The following is a 16,637-nucleotide window of genomic DNA, read 5'->3' on the forward strand; positions in this document are numbered from 1 at the left end:
GCATTGATCATGTATGATCCATGACTGAGGCTCTGTGATGCTCAACACCAACATCTCAGCAGATGCCTCTAAAGCAGGTTTAGGTGCTGTGTTGTTACTGCAGTATGATACCAGGTGGTGTCCAGATGCCTCTAAAGCAGGTTTAGGTGCTGTGTTGTTACAGCAGTATGATACCAGGTGGTGTCCAGATGCCTCTAATGCAGGTTTAGGTGCTGTGTTGTTACAGCAGTATGATACCAGGTGGTGTCCAGATGCCTCTAAAGCAGGTTTAGGTGCTGTGTTGTTACAGCAGTATGATACCAGGTGGTGTCCAGATGCCTCTAAAGCAGGTTTAGGTGCTGTGTTGTTACAGCAGTATGATACCAGGTGGTGTCCAGATGCCTCTAAAGCAGGTTTAGGTGCTGTGTTGTTACAGCAGTATGATACCAGGTGGTGTCCAGATGCCTCTAAAGCAGGTTTAGGTGCTGTGTTGTTACAGCAGTATGATACCAGGTGGTGTCCAGATGCCTCTAAAGCAGGTTTAGGTGCTGTGTTGTTACAGCAGTATGATACCAGGTGGTGTCCAGATGCCTCTAAAGCAGGTTTAGGTGCTGTGTTACAGCAGTATGATACCAGGTGGTGTCCAGATGCCTCTAAAGCAGGTTTAGGTGCTGTGTTGTTACAGCAGTATGATACCAGGTGGTGTCCAGATGCCTCTAAAGCAGGTTTAGGTGCTGTGTTGTTACAGCAGTATGATACCAGGTGGTGTCCAGATGCCTCTAAAAGGTTTAGCAGGTTTGTCCAGATGCTAAAGCAGGTTTAGGTGCTGTGTTGTTACAGCAGTATGATACCAGGTGGTGTCCAGATGCCTCTAAAGCAGGTTTAGGTGCTGTGTTGTTACAGCAGTATGATACCAGGTGGTGTCCAGATGCCTCTAATGCAGGTTTAGGTGCTGTGTTGTTACAGCAGTATGATACCAGGTGGTGTCCAGATGCCTCTAAAGCAGGTTTAGGTGCTGTGTTGTTACAGCAGTATGATACCAGGTGGTGTCCAGATGCCTCTAATGCAGGTTTAGGTGCTGTGTTGTTACAGCAGTATGATACCAGGTGGTGTCCAGATGCCTCTAAAGCAGGTTTAGGTGCTGTGTTACAGCAGTATGATACCAGGTGGTGTCCAGATGCCTCTAAAGCAGGTTTAGGTGCTGTGTTGTTACAGCAGTATGATACCAGGTGGTGTCCAGATGCCTCTAAAGCAGGTTTAGGTGCTGTGTTGTTACAGCAGTATGATACCAGGTGGTGTCCAGATGCCTCTAAAGCAGGTTTAGGTGCTGTGTTACAGCAGTATGATACCAGGTGGTGTCCAGATGCCCTAAAGCAGGTTTAGGTGCTGTGTTGTTACATCAGTATGATACCAGGTGGTGTCCAGATGCCTCTAAAGCAGGTTTAGGTGCTGTGTTGTTACAGCAGTATGATACCAGGTGGTGTCCAGATGCCTCTAAAGCAGGTTTAGGTGCTGTGTTGTTACAGCAGTATGATACCAGGTGGTGTCCAGATGCCTCTAAAGCAGGTTTAGGTGCTGTGTTGTTACAGCAGTATGATACCAGGTGGTGTCCAGATGCCTCTAATGCAGGTTTAGGTGCTGTGTTGTTATAGCAGTATGATACCAGGTGGTGTCCAGATGCCTCTAATGCAGGTTTAGGTGCTGTGTTGTTACAGCAGTATGATACCAGGTGGTGTCCAGATGCCTCTAAAGCAGGTTTAGGTGCTGTGTTGTTACAGCAGTATGATACCAGGTGGTGTCCAGATGCCTCTAATGCAGGTTTAGGTGCTGTGTTGTTACAGCAGTATGATACCAGGTGGTGTCCAGATGCCTCTAATGCAGGTTTAGGTGCTGTGTTGTTACAGCAGTATGATACCAGGTGGTGTCCAGATGCCCCTAAAGCAGGTTTAGGTGCTGTGTTGTTACAGCAGTATGATACCAGGTGGTGTCCAGATGCCTCTAAAGCAGGTTTAGGTGCTGTGTTGTTACAGCAGTATGATACCAGGTGGTGTCCAGATGCCTCTAAAGCAGGTTTAGGTGCTGTGTTGTTACAGCAGTATGATACCAGGTGGTGTCCAGATGCCTCTAAAGCAGGTTTAGGTGCTGTGTTGTTACAGCAGTATGATACCAGGTGGTGTCCAGATGCCTCTAATGCAGGTTTAGGTGCTGTGTTGTTACAGCAGTATGATACCAGGTGGTGTCCAGATGCCTCTAAAGCAGGTTTAGGTGCTGTGTTGTTACAGCAGTATGATACCAGGTGGTGTCCAGATGCCTCTAAAGCAGGTTTAGGTGCTGTGTTGTTACAGCAGTATGATACCAGGTGGTGTCCAGATGCCTCTAAAGCAGGTTTAGGTGCTGTGTTGTTACAGCAGTATGATACCAGGTGGTGTCCAGATGCCTCTAAAGCAGGTTTAGGTGCTGTGTTGTTACAGCAGTATGATACCAGGTGGTGTCCAGATGCCTCTAATGCAGGTTTAGGTGCTGTGTTGTTACAGCAGTATGATACCAGGTGGTGTCCAGATGCCTCTAATGCAGGTTTAGGTGCTGTGTTGTTACAGCAGTATGATACCAGGTGGTGTCCAGATGCCTCTAAAGCAGGTTTAGGTGCTGTGTTGTTACAGCAGTATGATACCAGGTGGTGTCCAGATGCCTCTAAAGCAGGTTTAGGTGCTGTGTTGTTACAGCAGTATGATACCAGGTGGTGTCCAGATGCCTCTAATGCAGGTTTAGGTGCTGTGTTACAGCAGTATGATACCAGGTGGTGTCCAGATGCCTCTAAAGCAGGTTGTAGGTGCTGTGTTGTTACAGCAGTATGATACCAGGTGGTGTCCAGATGCCTCTAAAGCAGGTTTAGGTGCTGTGTTGTTACAGCAGTATGATACCAGGTGGTGTCCAGATGCCTCTGATGCAGGTTTAGGTGCTGTGTTACAGCAGTATGATACCAGGTGGTGTCCAGATGCCTCTAAAGCAGGTTTAGGTGCTGTGTTGTTACAGCAGTATGATACCAGGTGGTGTCCAGATGCCTCTAAAGCAGGTTTAGGTGCTGTGTTGTTACAGCAGTATGATACCAGGTGGTGTCCAGATGCCTCTAAAGCAGGTTTAGGTGCTGTGTTGTTACAGCAGTATGATACCAGGTGGTGTCCAGATGCCTCTAAAGCAGGTTTAGGTGCTGTGTTGTTACAGCAGTATGATACCAGGTGGTGTCCAGATGCCTCTGATGCAGGTTTAGGTGCTGTGTTACAGCAGTATGATACCAGGTGGTGTCCAGATGCCTCTAAAGCAGGTTTAGGTGCTGTGTTGTTACAGCAGTATGATACCAGGTGGTGTCCAGATGCCTCTAATGCAGGTTTAGGTGCTGTGTTGTTACAGCAGTATGATACCAGGTGGTGTCCAGATGCCTCTAAAGCAGGTTTAGGTGCTGTGTTGTTACAGCAGTATGATACCAGGTGGTGTCCAGATGCCTCTAAAGCAGGTTTAGGTGCTGTGTTGTTACAGCAGTATGATACCAGGTGGTGTCCAGATGCCTCTAAAGCAGTTTTAGGTGCTGTGTTGTTACAACAGTATGATACCAGGTGGTGTCCAGATGCCTCTAAAGCAGGTTTAGGTGCTGTGTTGTTACAGCAGTATGATACCAGGTGGTGTCCAGATGCCTCTAAAGCAGGTTTAGGTGCTGTGTTGTTACAGCAGTATGATACCAGGTGGTGTCCAGATGCCTCTAAAGCAGGTTTAGGTGCTGTGTTGTTACAGCAGTATGATACCAGGTGGTGTCCAGATGCCCCTAAAGCATGTCAACACCAATCATTATATTTAAAGGGACGCCCCCATGGATTGATGATAGAGGGATGTGAAAGAGGAGAGAGGTAATGGTTGTACTCCCCCATGGATTGATGATAGAGGGATGTGAAAGAGGAGAGAGGTAATGGTTGTTCTCCCACATGGAGTGATGATAGAGGGATGTGAAAGAGGAGAGAGGTAATGGTTGTACTCCCCATGGAGTGATGATAGAGAGATGTGAAAGAGGAGAGAGGTAACGGTTGGACTGGACTTATTTATTACCCTATTACTGACTTATTCTGTTTCAATAACATAATTACAAAACACAAACTAATTACATTCAAGGAATTATTGTATTAAAGTAAATCTGTATTAAAATTCACCATAAAATGTACAGTTCATTCCATAGTTTAACATGGGTAATGCTGCCTCCTATAACATTTACATTTACATTTAAGTCATTTAGCAGACGCTCTTATCCAGAGCGACTTACAAATTGGTGAATTCACCTTCTGACATCCAGTGGAACAGCCACTTTACAATAGTGCATCTAAATCATTTAAGGATGGGGGGGTGAGAAGGATTACTTATCCTATCCTAGGTATTCCTTGAAGAGGTGGGGTTTCAGGTGTCTCCGGAAGGTGGTGATTGACTCCGCTGTCCTGGCATCGTGAGGGAGTTTGTTCCACCATTGGGGGGCCAGAGCAGCGAACAGTTTTGACTGGGCTGAGCGGGAACTGTACTTCCTCAGTGGTAGGGAGGCGAGCAGGCCAGAGGTGGATGAACGCAGTGCCCTTGTTTGGGTGTAGGGCCTGATCAGAGCCTGGAGGTACTGCGGTGCCGTTCCCCTCACAGCTCCGTAGGCAAGCACCATGGTCTTGTAGCGGATGCGAGCTTCAACTGGAAGCCAGTGGAGAGAGCGGAGGAGCGGGGTGACGTGAGAGAACTTGGGAAGGTTGAACACCAGACGGGCTGCGGCGTTCTGGATGAGTTGTAGAGGGTTTAATGGCACAGGCAGGGAGCCCAGCCAACAGCGAGCTGCAGTAATCCAGACGGGAGATGACAAGTGCCTGGATTAGGACCTGCGCCGCTTCCTGTGTGAGGCAGGGTTGTACTCTGCGGATGTTGTAGAGCATGAACCTACAGGAACGGGCCACCGCCATGATGTTGATTGAGAACGACAGGGTGTTGTCCAGGATCACGCCAAGGTTCTTAGCGCTCTGGGAGGAGGACACAATGGAGTTGTCAACCGTGATGGCGAGATCATGGAACGGGCAGTCCTTCCCCGGGAGGAAGAGCAGCTCCGTCTTGCCGAGGTTCAGCTTGAGGTGGTGATCCGTCATCCACACTGATATGTCTGCCAGACATGCAGAGATGCGATTCGCCACCTGGTCATCAGAAGGGGGAAAGGAGAAGATTAATTGTGTGTCGTCTGCATAGCAATGATAGGAGAGACCATGTGAGGTTATGACAGAGCCAAGTGACTTGGTGTATAGCGAGAATAGGAGAGGGCCTAGAACAGAGCCCTGGGGGACACCAGTGGTGAGAGCGCGTGGCGAGGAGACAGATTCTCGCCACGCCACCTGGTAGGAGCGACCTGTCAGGTAGGACGCAATCCAAGCGTGGGCCGCACCGGAGATGCCCAACTGGAGAGGGTGGAGAGGAGGATCTGATGGTTCACAGTATCGAAGGCAGCCGATAGGTCTAGAAGGATGAGAGCAGAGGAGAGAGAGTTAGCTTTAGCAGTGCGGAGCGCCTCCGTGATACAGAGAAGAGCAGTCTCAGTTGAATGACTAGTCTTGAAACCTGACTGATTTGGATCAAGAAGGTCATTCTGAGAGAGATAATGGGAGAGCTGGCCAATGGACGGCACGTTCAAGAGTTTTGGAGAGAAAAGAAAGAAGGGATACTGGTCTGTAGTTGTTGACATCGGAGGGATCGAGTGTAGGTTTTTTCAGAAGGGGTGCAACTTCTCGCTCTCTTGAAGACGGAAGGGACGTAGCCAGCGGTCAGGGATGAGTTGATGAGCGAAGTGAGGTAAGGCAGAAGGTCTCCGGAAATGGTCTGGAGAAGAGAGGAGGGGATAGGGTCAAGCGGGCAGGTTGTTGGGCGGCCGGCCGTCACAAGAAGCGAGATTTCATCTGGAGAGAGAGGGGAGAAAGAGGTCAGAGCACAGGGTAGGGCAGTGTGAGCAGAACCAGCGGCGTCGTTTGACTTAGCAAACGAGGATCGGATGTCGTCGACCTTCTTTTCAAAATGGTTGACGAAGTCATCTGCAGAGAGGGAGGAGGGGGGGAGGGGGAGGAGGATTCAGGAGGGAGGAGAAGGTGGCAAAGAGCTTCCTAGGGTTAGAGGCAGATGCTTGGAATTTAGAGTGGTAGAAAGTGGCTTTAGCAGCAGAGACAGAGGAGGAAAATGTAGAGAGGAGGGAGTGAAAGGATGCCAGGTCCGCAGGGAGGCGAGTTTTCCTCCATTTCCGCTCGGCTGCCCGGAGCTCTGTTCTGTGAGCTCGCAATGAGTCGTCGAGCCACGGAGCGGGAGGGGAGGACCGAGCCGGCCTGGAGGATAGGGGACATAGAGAGTCAAAGGATGCAGAAAGGGAAGAGAGGAGGGTTGAGGAGGCAGAATCAGGAGATAGGTTGGAGAAGGTATGAGCAGAGGGAAGAGATGATAGGATGGAAGAGGAGAGAGTAGCGGGGAGAGAGAGCGAAGGTTGGGACGGCGCGATACCATCCGAGTAGGGGCGGTGTGGGAAGTGTTGGATGAGAGCGAGAGGGAAAAGGATACAAGGTAGTGGTCGGAGACTTGGAGGGAAGTTGCAATGAGGTTAGTGGAAGAACAGCATCTAGTAAGAGTCAATGATGTGTTGGATGAGATGGGACCCTGCCTTCACCTGGGGATATTTGTTGGATCCGTCACAACAGGTGATGAGGACCTCATCCTCAAGCTGCGCAAAGAAAGCCAGGGACTGCAGTGTGCTCCAGTCTCCAGCAGGGGGCAGTAAAACCCCACGGACCTGAAATGGACTGCAGTGTGCTCCAGTCTCCAGCAGGGGGCAGTAATACCCTATGTGTTCCAGTCTCCAACATGATTCAAAAACATGTTAACGACATCATGCTACCACGTTCCCCAAGGGCACCCCCCCCCCCATGCTCAACTCAAAAGATGGCGCACAGAATGCAAAAATATTCTTATAAATATTTAACCTCCACACATTAACAAGTCCAATAGATCAAATGAAAAATAAACACCTTGTTCATCTTCCCAGCGAGTCAGATTTCTAAAATGTTTTACGGCGAAAACATAGCTCATATGTATATCAAACCACCACAAAGACACTTTGCCATTTTGTCAAACAAGATGCAATTACAAACGCAGGATTAAAAGAAAAATAATTCACTAACCTTTTGAAAATCTTCATCAGATCACAGTAATAGGACATGTTACACAGTACATTTATGTTTTTTTCAATAATATGCAATTTATATCCATAAATCTCCGTTTACATTGAGCCATGTTCAAAAAATGCTACAAAAATGTTAGGAGAAATTATAGATAACTCCGGCAGATAACAGCAATACACATTACATTTACATTTAAGTAATTTAGCAGACGCTCTTACTTTGACTAAATATACATGTTCTACATATAGTTAGAAACATACACTGCTTCTTAATGCAACCGCTGTGTTACATTTATTTTTAACGTTACAGAAATCGTTCACTGGGCAATAATCTGAGGCGGCGCTCAGACGTAAGCAATATTTCTCTGCTATGTTGGAGTCAACAGAAATACAAAATTACAACATAAATATTCCCTTACCTTTGATGGTCTTCGATCAGAATGTAGTGGAAGGAGTCAAACTTACCCAATACATCGTTTGTGTGTCTCTGTATTAGCATATGCTAACAGCTTCAGCTGAAATGCACCCAAAATGACTTCTGGTCCCGCACAGTTGCGCATCAAAACTTCAAAATTACATATTATATGTTATCCAAACTGGTCAAACTAAGTGCAGAATCAAGCTTTAGGATGTTATTAACGTACAAAACAATTGGCGATTCGACCGGACAAAAGCAGCTCCTCTCAGGCAATCTGGAACAAAGGAATGATTGTGTACCATTCGCGCCAGAACGCGAAGTCTATTTTATCGCGACACCTAGTATTTTGGCTGCCAAAAGGTCAAAGCTCGCGGGATTTTTCCATTACTCGCCCTATTGAAAGAACACATCCCGCCGAAGACACAGAAACTGTTCCCAGATCCGTAGCTGGTTGGGAAGGGTGGGGCGATGACGTCAAAGTTGGGGTAACTTTCCTGATGAGAGAGAGAGTTTGGGAGAATGGCTGCCCTGTGAGTTCTGCTTTACATACAGACATAATTTGAACGGTTTTAGAAGCTTTAGAGTGTTTTCTATTCAATAATAATTATTATATGCATATATTAGCAATTTTGGACAGATTTTTTTCTGTTTACTATGGGCACGCAATTCCTCCAAAGGGGGCAGTATTGTGCGTAGCCTTAACAAAATGTTAAAATGTCTTCATAAATGGACATTTTGGGTATACAAGTACCGATTTAATCGAAAAAAAGACCCAATTGTGATGTTTATGGGACATATAGGAGTGCCAACAAAGAAGCTCGTCAAAGGTAATGAATGTTTTATATTTTATTTCAGCGTTTTGTGTAGCGCCGTCTACGCTAATTCCTTTGTTTACGTCCCCTTCTGATATTTTGGGGTGTTGCCTGCTATCAGATAATAGCTTCTCATGCTTTCGCTGAAAAGCATTTTACAAATCTGACTCATTGGCTAGATTCACAACGAGTGTAGCTTGAATTGAGTACCCTGCATGTGAGTTTTAATGAACGTTTGAGTGAACGAGTGCTATTAGCATTTGGCGTAGCGCATTTGCATTTATTGTTGGCAAGGTGGGACGCTTGCGTGTCGGGTGGGCCAGAGAGGTTAATGAATATGATGTCAGTTCGGTTGTCATCTGAAACATTCTCATCAATGAGAAGATGACATAAACTCTACAGTGGAGTCTACACAGAGTTATCAGATTCACATGGAATTAATGTTCAATTTAAATGTTTGAATATTAAATTATTCGTGATGGGGATGAAATGTTATTTTAGCTTCTAAAATGTGAGATTTGGGTTTTCATAAGATAGGGCTGCTCAATCAGTGGCCCACCCTGTGGATGGGCTATAAAACTTTTCAAACACGCCCTCCTCTCCCTTCCTACATAAGCCCTTGATGACTATATAACCTCCTGTTCCAAAGATGTGAGGACGCCGTTCCGATGTCAGAATGGTTCAGATAATAACTACAGAACGAAGCCAACATCAGCGTAAGCTTTGGTTGCAAATGGTATGAACTTTGAACTCTTATTCACTACAGAAGTGATACCTCTTAGCCGTTGAGTTGGCAACAGTAGCAGCAAACGCAGGTTAGGAAGGAACCACACAGGAACCCGTCTACCACACAACGACGTTACTACAACGTGTTTAATTTACCAGCAGAGTGTAACGGCGTTCCTCCTCCTCTTCGTCTGAAGATGTTCTTTAATAAAGAAAAAACTCAAACATGAACATCATACAAAACAATAAAAGTGAAAAACCAAAACAGTCCTCTCTGGTGCAACAAACACAAAGACAGGAACAATCACCCACAAGAGACCTAAAGAATATGGCTGCCTAAATATGGTTCCCAATCAGAGACAACGATAAACACCTGCCTCTGATTGAGAACCACTCTAGGCAACCATAGACTTACCTAGAGTACTACTCTAACCACAATCCCAGAACTACAAACAACCCCAGACAAAACAAACCACATAAATCCCCATGTCACACTCTGGCCAAACAAAAATAATAATGAAAACACAGAATACTAAGGCCAGGGCGTGACACAGAGACATTCTTCAAATGACACAGGACTCGGTTGGGCAACACGGCCTTCCATCTACCATCAACCTACCGAAGCGCAGCTCAGAGTAAATATTTATTGCATTTTCGTTATCCAAATGGGCGGGAATTTAGAATGGATCAGATGCTGTATTTCCGATAGCACAGCTTCTCCCTGTGTCCCTCAGTCTTCCCGCTCTTTCACTCAAACCCAGCCCCCCGTTCTTTGTGTGACCAGCTGTCATATCTGTTCCGCCCACTAGGGACATTTTCCTTTATGATTCATTGTGTGTATGTGTGATAGTTAGGTATTTAGTAAATAAATCATTAAACCCAATTTTGTATTTGCTGATTCAACTTGTTAACCAGGGTTCGTGCAGATAACCAAGAATTTACAACCTTCAGATGAGACTGAATTAAGATGACGATTGATATTGACTGCTATTGATGTTAAATATTACTAGGTCTTTAAGAGTTTATTCGGAAGATAACAGCTCTATACATATTAATTTGTGGTGCCCGACTCTCTAGTTAATTACATTTACATAATTAGCTCAATCAGGTAATATTAATTACAGAGAAATCATTTTATAGAATAGCATGTCATATCACTTAATCCGGCATAGCCTAAGACACGACAAGTTGTTTAAGGGCAGTGACATCAGAGCTATATACAATATAGGTGTCACGTCTAATCAAGGTGGGTGGAATCAGGCGCAGAGAGCAGATAGCGATATAAAGTTTTATTCTCCGGTGAACAAAATAAACAACGGTCAACCCAAATACACACAGGGTGAAATTATCCAACACAGGATAAAGACTAACCGGAGAATAAGAAACACAAAACACCGACAGACAAAAAGAATGACAAAATAAACAATCCCGCACAAAACAAGGGCGGGACAACCTACATTAAATACAGACACTAATTAACTAAACAACACACAGGTGAAACCAATCAGACAAAACCAACAGATACACGAAAAAGGGATCGGTAGTGGCTAATAGGACGGTGACGGTGACCGCGAGCACCGCCCGAACGGGCAGGAGAGCCAACTTCGGCGGAAGTCGTGACAATAGGATATAAAAGATGACATGTTTAGAGGGGTTGAACTCTGTATATGGCTCAGAGGGAGGTCAATCACTTTGTACCTTGACCTTAACACTGATAGCAGCAACAACAACCACAGCAGAGAAGTTGGCTGTGTCGACAGGCAGACAGACAGACAGACAGACAGACAGACAGACAGGCAGACAGGCAGACAGACAGACAGACAGACAGACAGACAGACAGACAGACAGACAGACAGACAGACAGACAGACAGTTTACTATGACTGGATGAAGGGATGCAGGGTTGAATGCTTCCTTTAGGTCTCCTGGTCTCTTGGGATTTAAACTGTGACTACAGAGAGAGTCCTAACCATTCAATCAATGTAGACAACAAACAGTCATCATTAACACCATACTGAGTGGAGACTCTTATAATATAATACATTATAATATAATGACTAGAATAGAATAAGGGTTTTGACATGAAAGCACAGCCAGATGTTTGGACTTTTTAGCAGATGTTCTAATCCAGAGCAATTTGCAGGAACAATTATGGTTAAGTGTCTTGTTCAAGGGAACATAGACAGAGGTTTCACCAAGTCAGCTCAGGGATTCAAACCAGCAACCTTTCAGTTACTGTCTCTATGCTCTAAACCACTAGGATACCTGTCACCTTGACAGTGTGTCTCTGTACCTCTCAGTCTCTAAACCACTAGGATACCTGTCACCTTGACAGTGTGTCTCTCTACCTCTCAGTCTCTAAACCACTAGGATACCTGTCACCTTGACAGTGTGTCTCTCTACCTCTCAGTCTCTAAACCACTAGGATACCTGTCACCTTGACAGTGTGTCTCTGTACCTCTCAGTCTCTAAACCACTAGGATACCTGTCACCTTGACAGTGTGTCTCTGTACCTCTCAGTCTCTAAACCACGAGGATACCTGTCACCTTGACAGTGTGTCTCTCTACCTCTCAGTCTCTAAACCACTAGGATACCTGTCACCTTGACAGTGTGTCTCTGTACCTCTCAGTCTCTAAACCACTATGATACCTGTCACCTTGACAGTGTGTCTCTGTACCTCTCAGTCTCTAAACCACTAGGATACCTGTCACCTTGACAGTGTGTCTCTGTACCTCTCAGTCTCTAAACCACTAGGATACCTGTCACCTTGACAGTGTGTCTCTGTATCTCTCAGTCTCTAAACCACGAGGATACCTGTCACCTTGACAGTGTGTCTCTGTACCTCTCGGTCTCTAAACCACTAGGATACCTGTCACCTTGACAGTGTGTCTCTGTACCTCTCAGTCTCTAAACCACTAGGATACCTGTCACCTTGACAGTGTGTCTCTGTACCTCTCGGTCTCTAAACCACTAGGATACCTGTCACCTTGACAGTGTGTCTCTGTACCTCTCAGTCTCTAAACCACTATGATACCTGTCACCTTGACAGTGTGTCTCTGTACCTCTCAGTCTCTAAACCACTAGGATACCTGTCACCTTGACAGTGTGTCTCTGTACCTCTCGGTCTCTAAACCACTATGATACCTGTCACCTTGACAGTGTGTCTCTGTACCTCTCAGTCTCTAAACCACTATGATACCTGTCACCTTGACAGTGTGTCTCTGTACCTCTCAGTCTCTAAACCACTAGGATACCTGTCACCTTGACAGTGTGTCTCTGTACCTCTCGGTCTCTAAACCACTATGATACCTGTCACCTTGACAGTGTGTCTCTCTACCTCTCAGTCTCTAAACCACTAGGATACCTGTCACCTTGACAGTGTGTCTCTGTACCTCTCGGTCTCTAAACCACTATGATACCTGTCACCTTGACAGTGTGTCTCTGTACCTCTCAGTCTCTAAACCACTAGGATACCTGTCACCTTGACAGTGTGTCTCTGTACCTCTCAGTCTCTAAACCACTAGGATACCTGTCACCTTGACAGTGTGTCTCTGTACCTCTCAGTCTCTAAACCACTATGATACCTGTCACCTTGACAGTGTGTCTCTGTACCTCTCAGTCTCTAAACCACTAGGATACCTGTCACCTTGACAGTGTGTCTCTGTACCTCTCAGTCTCTAAACCACTAGGATACCTGTCACCTTGACAGTGTGTCTCTTTACCTCTCAGTCTCTAAACCACTAGGATACCTGTCACCTTGACAGTGTGTCTCTGTACCTCTCAGTCTCTAAACCACTAGGATACCTGTCACCTTGACAGTGTGTCTCTGTACCTCTCAGTCTCTAAACCACGAGGATACCTGTCATCTTGACAGTGTGTCTCTCTACCTCTCAGTCTCTGAAGACACCCAGCCATGATCATTTAGAAAATGAATGGACCAAGACACAGCGTGAGTAGAGTTCCACATGTTTAATGGAAACGAAACTCACCAAAACAAAGAAATGTGAAGCCAATGTTGTCCTCACTATACATAAACAAGATCCCACACGCAACAGGTGGAAAAAAGGCTGCCTAAATATGATCCCCAATCAGAGACAACGATAGACATGCCTCTGATTCGGACCAGGCCAACATAGAAATGCAAAAACTAGAACTATGTTCATAACCCCGCCCACCTATAAGATGTGGGGGATCTGTATGACTAAGAAGAGACCAAAGAACTCTGATTGTAAAACGTCTGGGGTTACTGCTGAATGTAGTACCTCTACCCCTGACCCTAGACCTGTCAGTAATAACCACACTGTAATGTAAAGTGTTACATCATTCTCTAACCCTGACCCTAGACCTGTCAGTAATAACCACACTGTAATGTAAAGTGTTACATCATTCTCTACCCTGACCCTAGACCTGTCAGTAATAAACACACTGTAATGTAAAGTGTTACATCATTCTCTAACCCTGACCCTAGACCTGTCAGTAATAAACACACTGTAATGTAAAGTGTTACATCATTCTCTAACCCTGACCCTAGACCTGTCAGTAATAAACACACTGTAATGTAAAGTGTTACATCATTCTCTAACCCTGACCCTAGACCTGTCAGTAATAAACACACTGTAATGTAAAGTGTTACATCATTCTCTAACCCTGACCCTAGACCTGTCAGTAATAACCACACTGTAATGTAAAGTGTTACATCATTCTCTAACCCTGACCCTAGACCTGTCAGTAATAAACACACTGTAATGTAAAGTGTTACATCATTCTCTAACCCTGACCCTAGACCTGTCAGTAATAAACACACTGTAATGTAAAGTGTTACATCATTCTCTAACCCTGACCCTAGACCTGTCAGTAATAAACACACTGTAATGTAAAGTGTTACATCATTCTCTACCCCTGACCCTAGACCTGTCAGTAATAAACACACTGTAATGTAAAGTGTTACATCATTCTCTAACCCTGACCCTAGACCTGTCAGTAATAAACACACTGTAATGTAAAGTGTTACATCATTCTCTAACCCTGACCCTAGACCTGTCAGTAATAAACACACTGTAATGTAAAGTGTTACATCATTCTCTAACCCTGACCCTAGACCTGTCAGTAATAAACACACTGTAATGTAAAGTATTACCTCATTCTCAATGATCAGTCAATACATACAGTATTCATTTCACCTACAGTACATTGTATCAATATCAAGTTCCCTCCTCATTACAACTACTTATTAATTATTATAGACAAGTGAGTTATTGGGGCGGCAGGGTAGCCTAGTGGTTTGAGCGTTGGACTTGTAACCGGAAGGTTGCAAGTTCAAACCCCTGAGCTGACAAGGTACAAATCTGTCGTTCTGCCACTGAACAGGCAGTTAACCCACTGTTCACAGGCCGTCATTGAAAATAAGAATTTGTTCTTAACTGACTTGCCTGATTAAATAAAGTTATAAGGCATTATAAAGGTAATTAAAATAATTATAGATATGTACTTCATAGAAACTGTTACCCTTTATATATTCTAACCACTATATTTAATTTATTCCATATTAGGGGTCCTAACCTAGGAACTAAAATATTGTCTCCTTCTCAACTTTGCCTCTCTCTCTCCCTCCCGTCCTCTAACCCCTCCCTCTCTCACTCCCTCCTTCCCTCCCTCTAACCCCACCCGTCTGGCAGAACCAGGAAGTCCCTCCCCTTCCCACAAACTCTCTTCTGAGGAAACGAAACTGATCTGAGTCTCTCTGTCGTCTGTCTGTGTGAGAGTGAACAACCGTCCAAATGGCTCAACAGGGAGATCTGCTGGACCAGGACATGTTCTGTTGTTCTGTCTGTCTGGATCTACTGAAGGAGCCGGTCGCTATTCCCTGTGGACACAGTTACTGTAGGAGCTGTATTGAGGGCTGCTGGGATCAGGATGTTCTGAAAGGGGTCTATAGCTGTCCTCAGTGCAGAGAGACCTTCACTCCAAGGCCTAATCTGAGGAAAAATAACATGTTGGCTGAAGTGGTGGAGAAACTGAGGAAGACAGGACTCCAGGCTGCTCCCCCTCCTGCTCTGTGCTATGCTGGACCTGGAGATGTGGCGTGTGATTTCTGCACAGGGACCAGAAAGCAGAAAGCCCTCATGTCCTGTCTGGCGTGTCTGGCCTCTTACTGTGAGACTCACCTCCAACCTCACTATGAGTCTCCTGCTTTCAAGAAGCACAAGCTGGTCAAAGCCACCGCACAACTACAGGAGAAGATCTGCTCTCATCATGACAAACTGCTGGAGGTTTACTGTCGTACCGATCTGCAGTGTATCTGTTATCTGTGTACAATGGATGAACATAAAGGCCATGATACAGTGTCAGCTGCAGCAGAGAGGACTGAGAAACAGGTAAGACCAGAACAACTTGTTGGTGGCTGTCTGATAAACAAGGAATTAAAGCTACAGTAGGAACTAAATCTGTTTGAATATGAGATCATTATATTATATACAATATGAAATGGATCCACAAATATGAACACAAACCTTGAGTATATAGATATGTCAACCCAGATTCTCCAAATGTATCACCATTTTCTAAAGTCAAACACTATTATCATTCTGAATGGCCTTTTATGAGTCCAAAGTTCAGTCTCAACCCCTTGATACATGTAGGCCTACCATAAAAACTATAATTCACAAAGCAACATAATATAATATTGTAAAGGGACTTCCTCAGGATTGTAGACCTTCCTCTCTATGGGTCCTATGTCACATTACTATACTATTGATCTACTGGACTAATAAAGCTTGATAGCTCATTGAAGAGTGATTCTCCACAGAGGCAGCTGGGGATGAGTCAGCAGAAGGTCCAGCAGAGATTCCAGGAGAGAGAGAAGGAGCTGAAGGAGCTCCAACAGGCTGTGGAGTCTTTCAAGGTGAGTATTGTTGACCAGAGGAGACACCATTTCACTTCTCTCCTCCAGTCAGAGAGAGAGAGAGAGAGGGGCCCCTGTCCAATCCCACTGACCCCACTGTTGGGAACAGGCTGTCTGGACCCCTTTCAGAGAATAGACTGGTTCATGTAACCGACTGGGCTGCCTCATCACATAACCATGAGTAACCATGACGACTCATGTCCCCTATACATTAAAATGGAACTGTCTCTCTCTCAATTGAATTAAATTCATAGGGCTTTATTGGCATGGAAATATATGTTTCATTGCCAAAGCAAGTGAAATAGACAATAAACAAAAGTGAAATAAACAATCAGAAATGAACAGTAAACATTACACTTGGAAGTGATTTGGGGGATGGGGGAGGGTCTATTAGAAGTTAGTAGGACTCTTTTATTTTCTCAGAAGTACTGAGTTTGGTTGGAGGATTTAGAGGTGTAAACCGTGATTGAACACACTCCAGAACAGTAGGTGGCGCCATGCACCTTTAACGTTGGTTTGTGGACCTCCATTATATCATAGAAGAAGAAATTGGTCTTTGGGTTGAAGTAAATCATTGGTGAAACG

The 16,637-nt window shown here is 45.1% G+C and overlaps 1 pseudogene; it reads left to right on the forward strand.

Annotated features, from left to right (window-relative positions):
• The first annotated feature begins 14,845 nt into the window (after positions 1–14,845).
• LOC135538614 (E3 ubiquitin/ISG15 ligase TRIM25-like) lies at positions 14,846–16,081 on the forward strand (annotated as a pseudogene).
• Positions 16,082–16,637: the final 556 nt, after the last annotated feature.

The sequence above is a fragment of the Oncorhynchus masou genome, unplaced genomic scaffold (genome assembly GCF_036934945.1).
Source record: "Oncorhynchus masou masou isolate Uvic2021 unplaced genomic scaffold, UVic_Omas_1.1 unplaced_scaffold_988, whole genome shotgun sequence".
In the NCBI taxonomy this organism is placed as follows: Eukaryota; Metazoa; Chordata; class Actinopteri; order Salmoniformes; family Salmonidae; genus Oncorhynchus; species Oncorhynchus masou.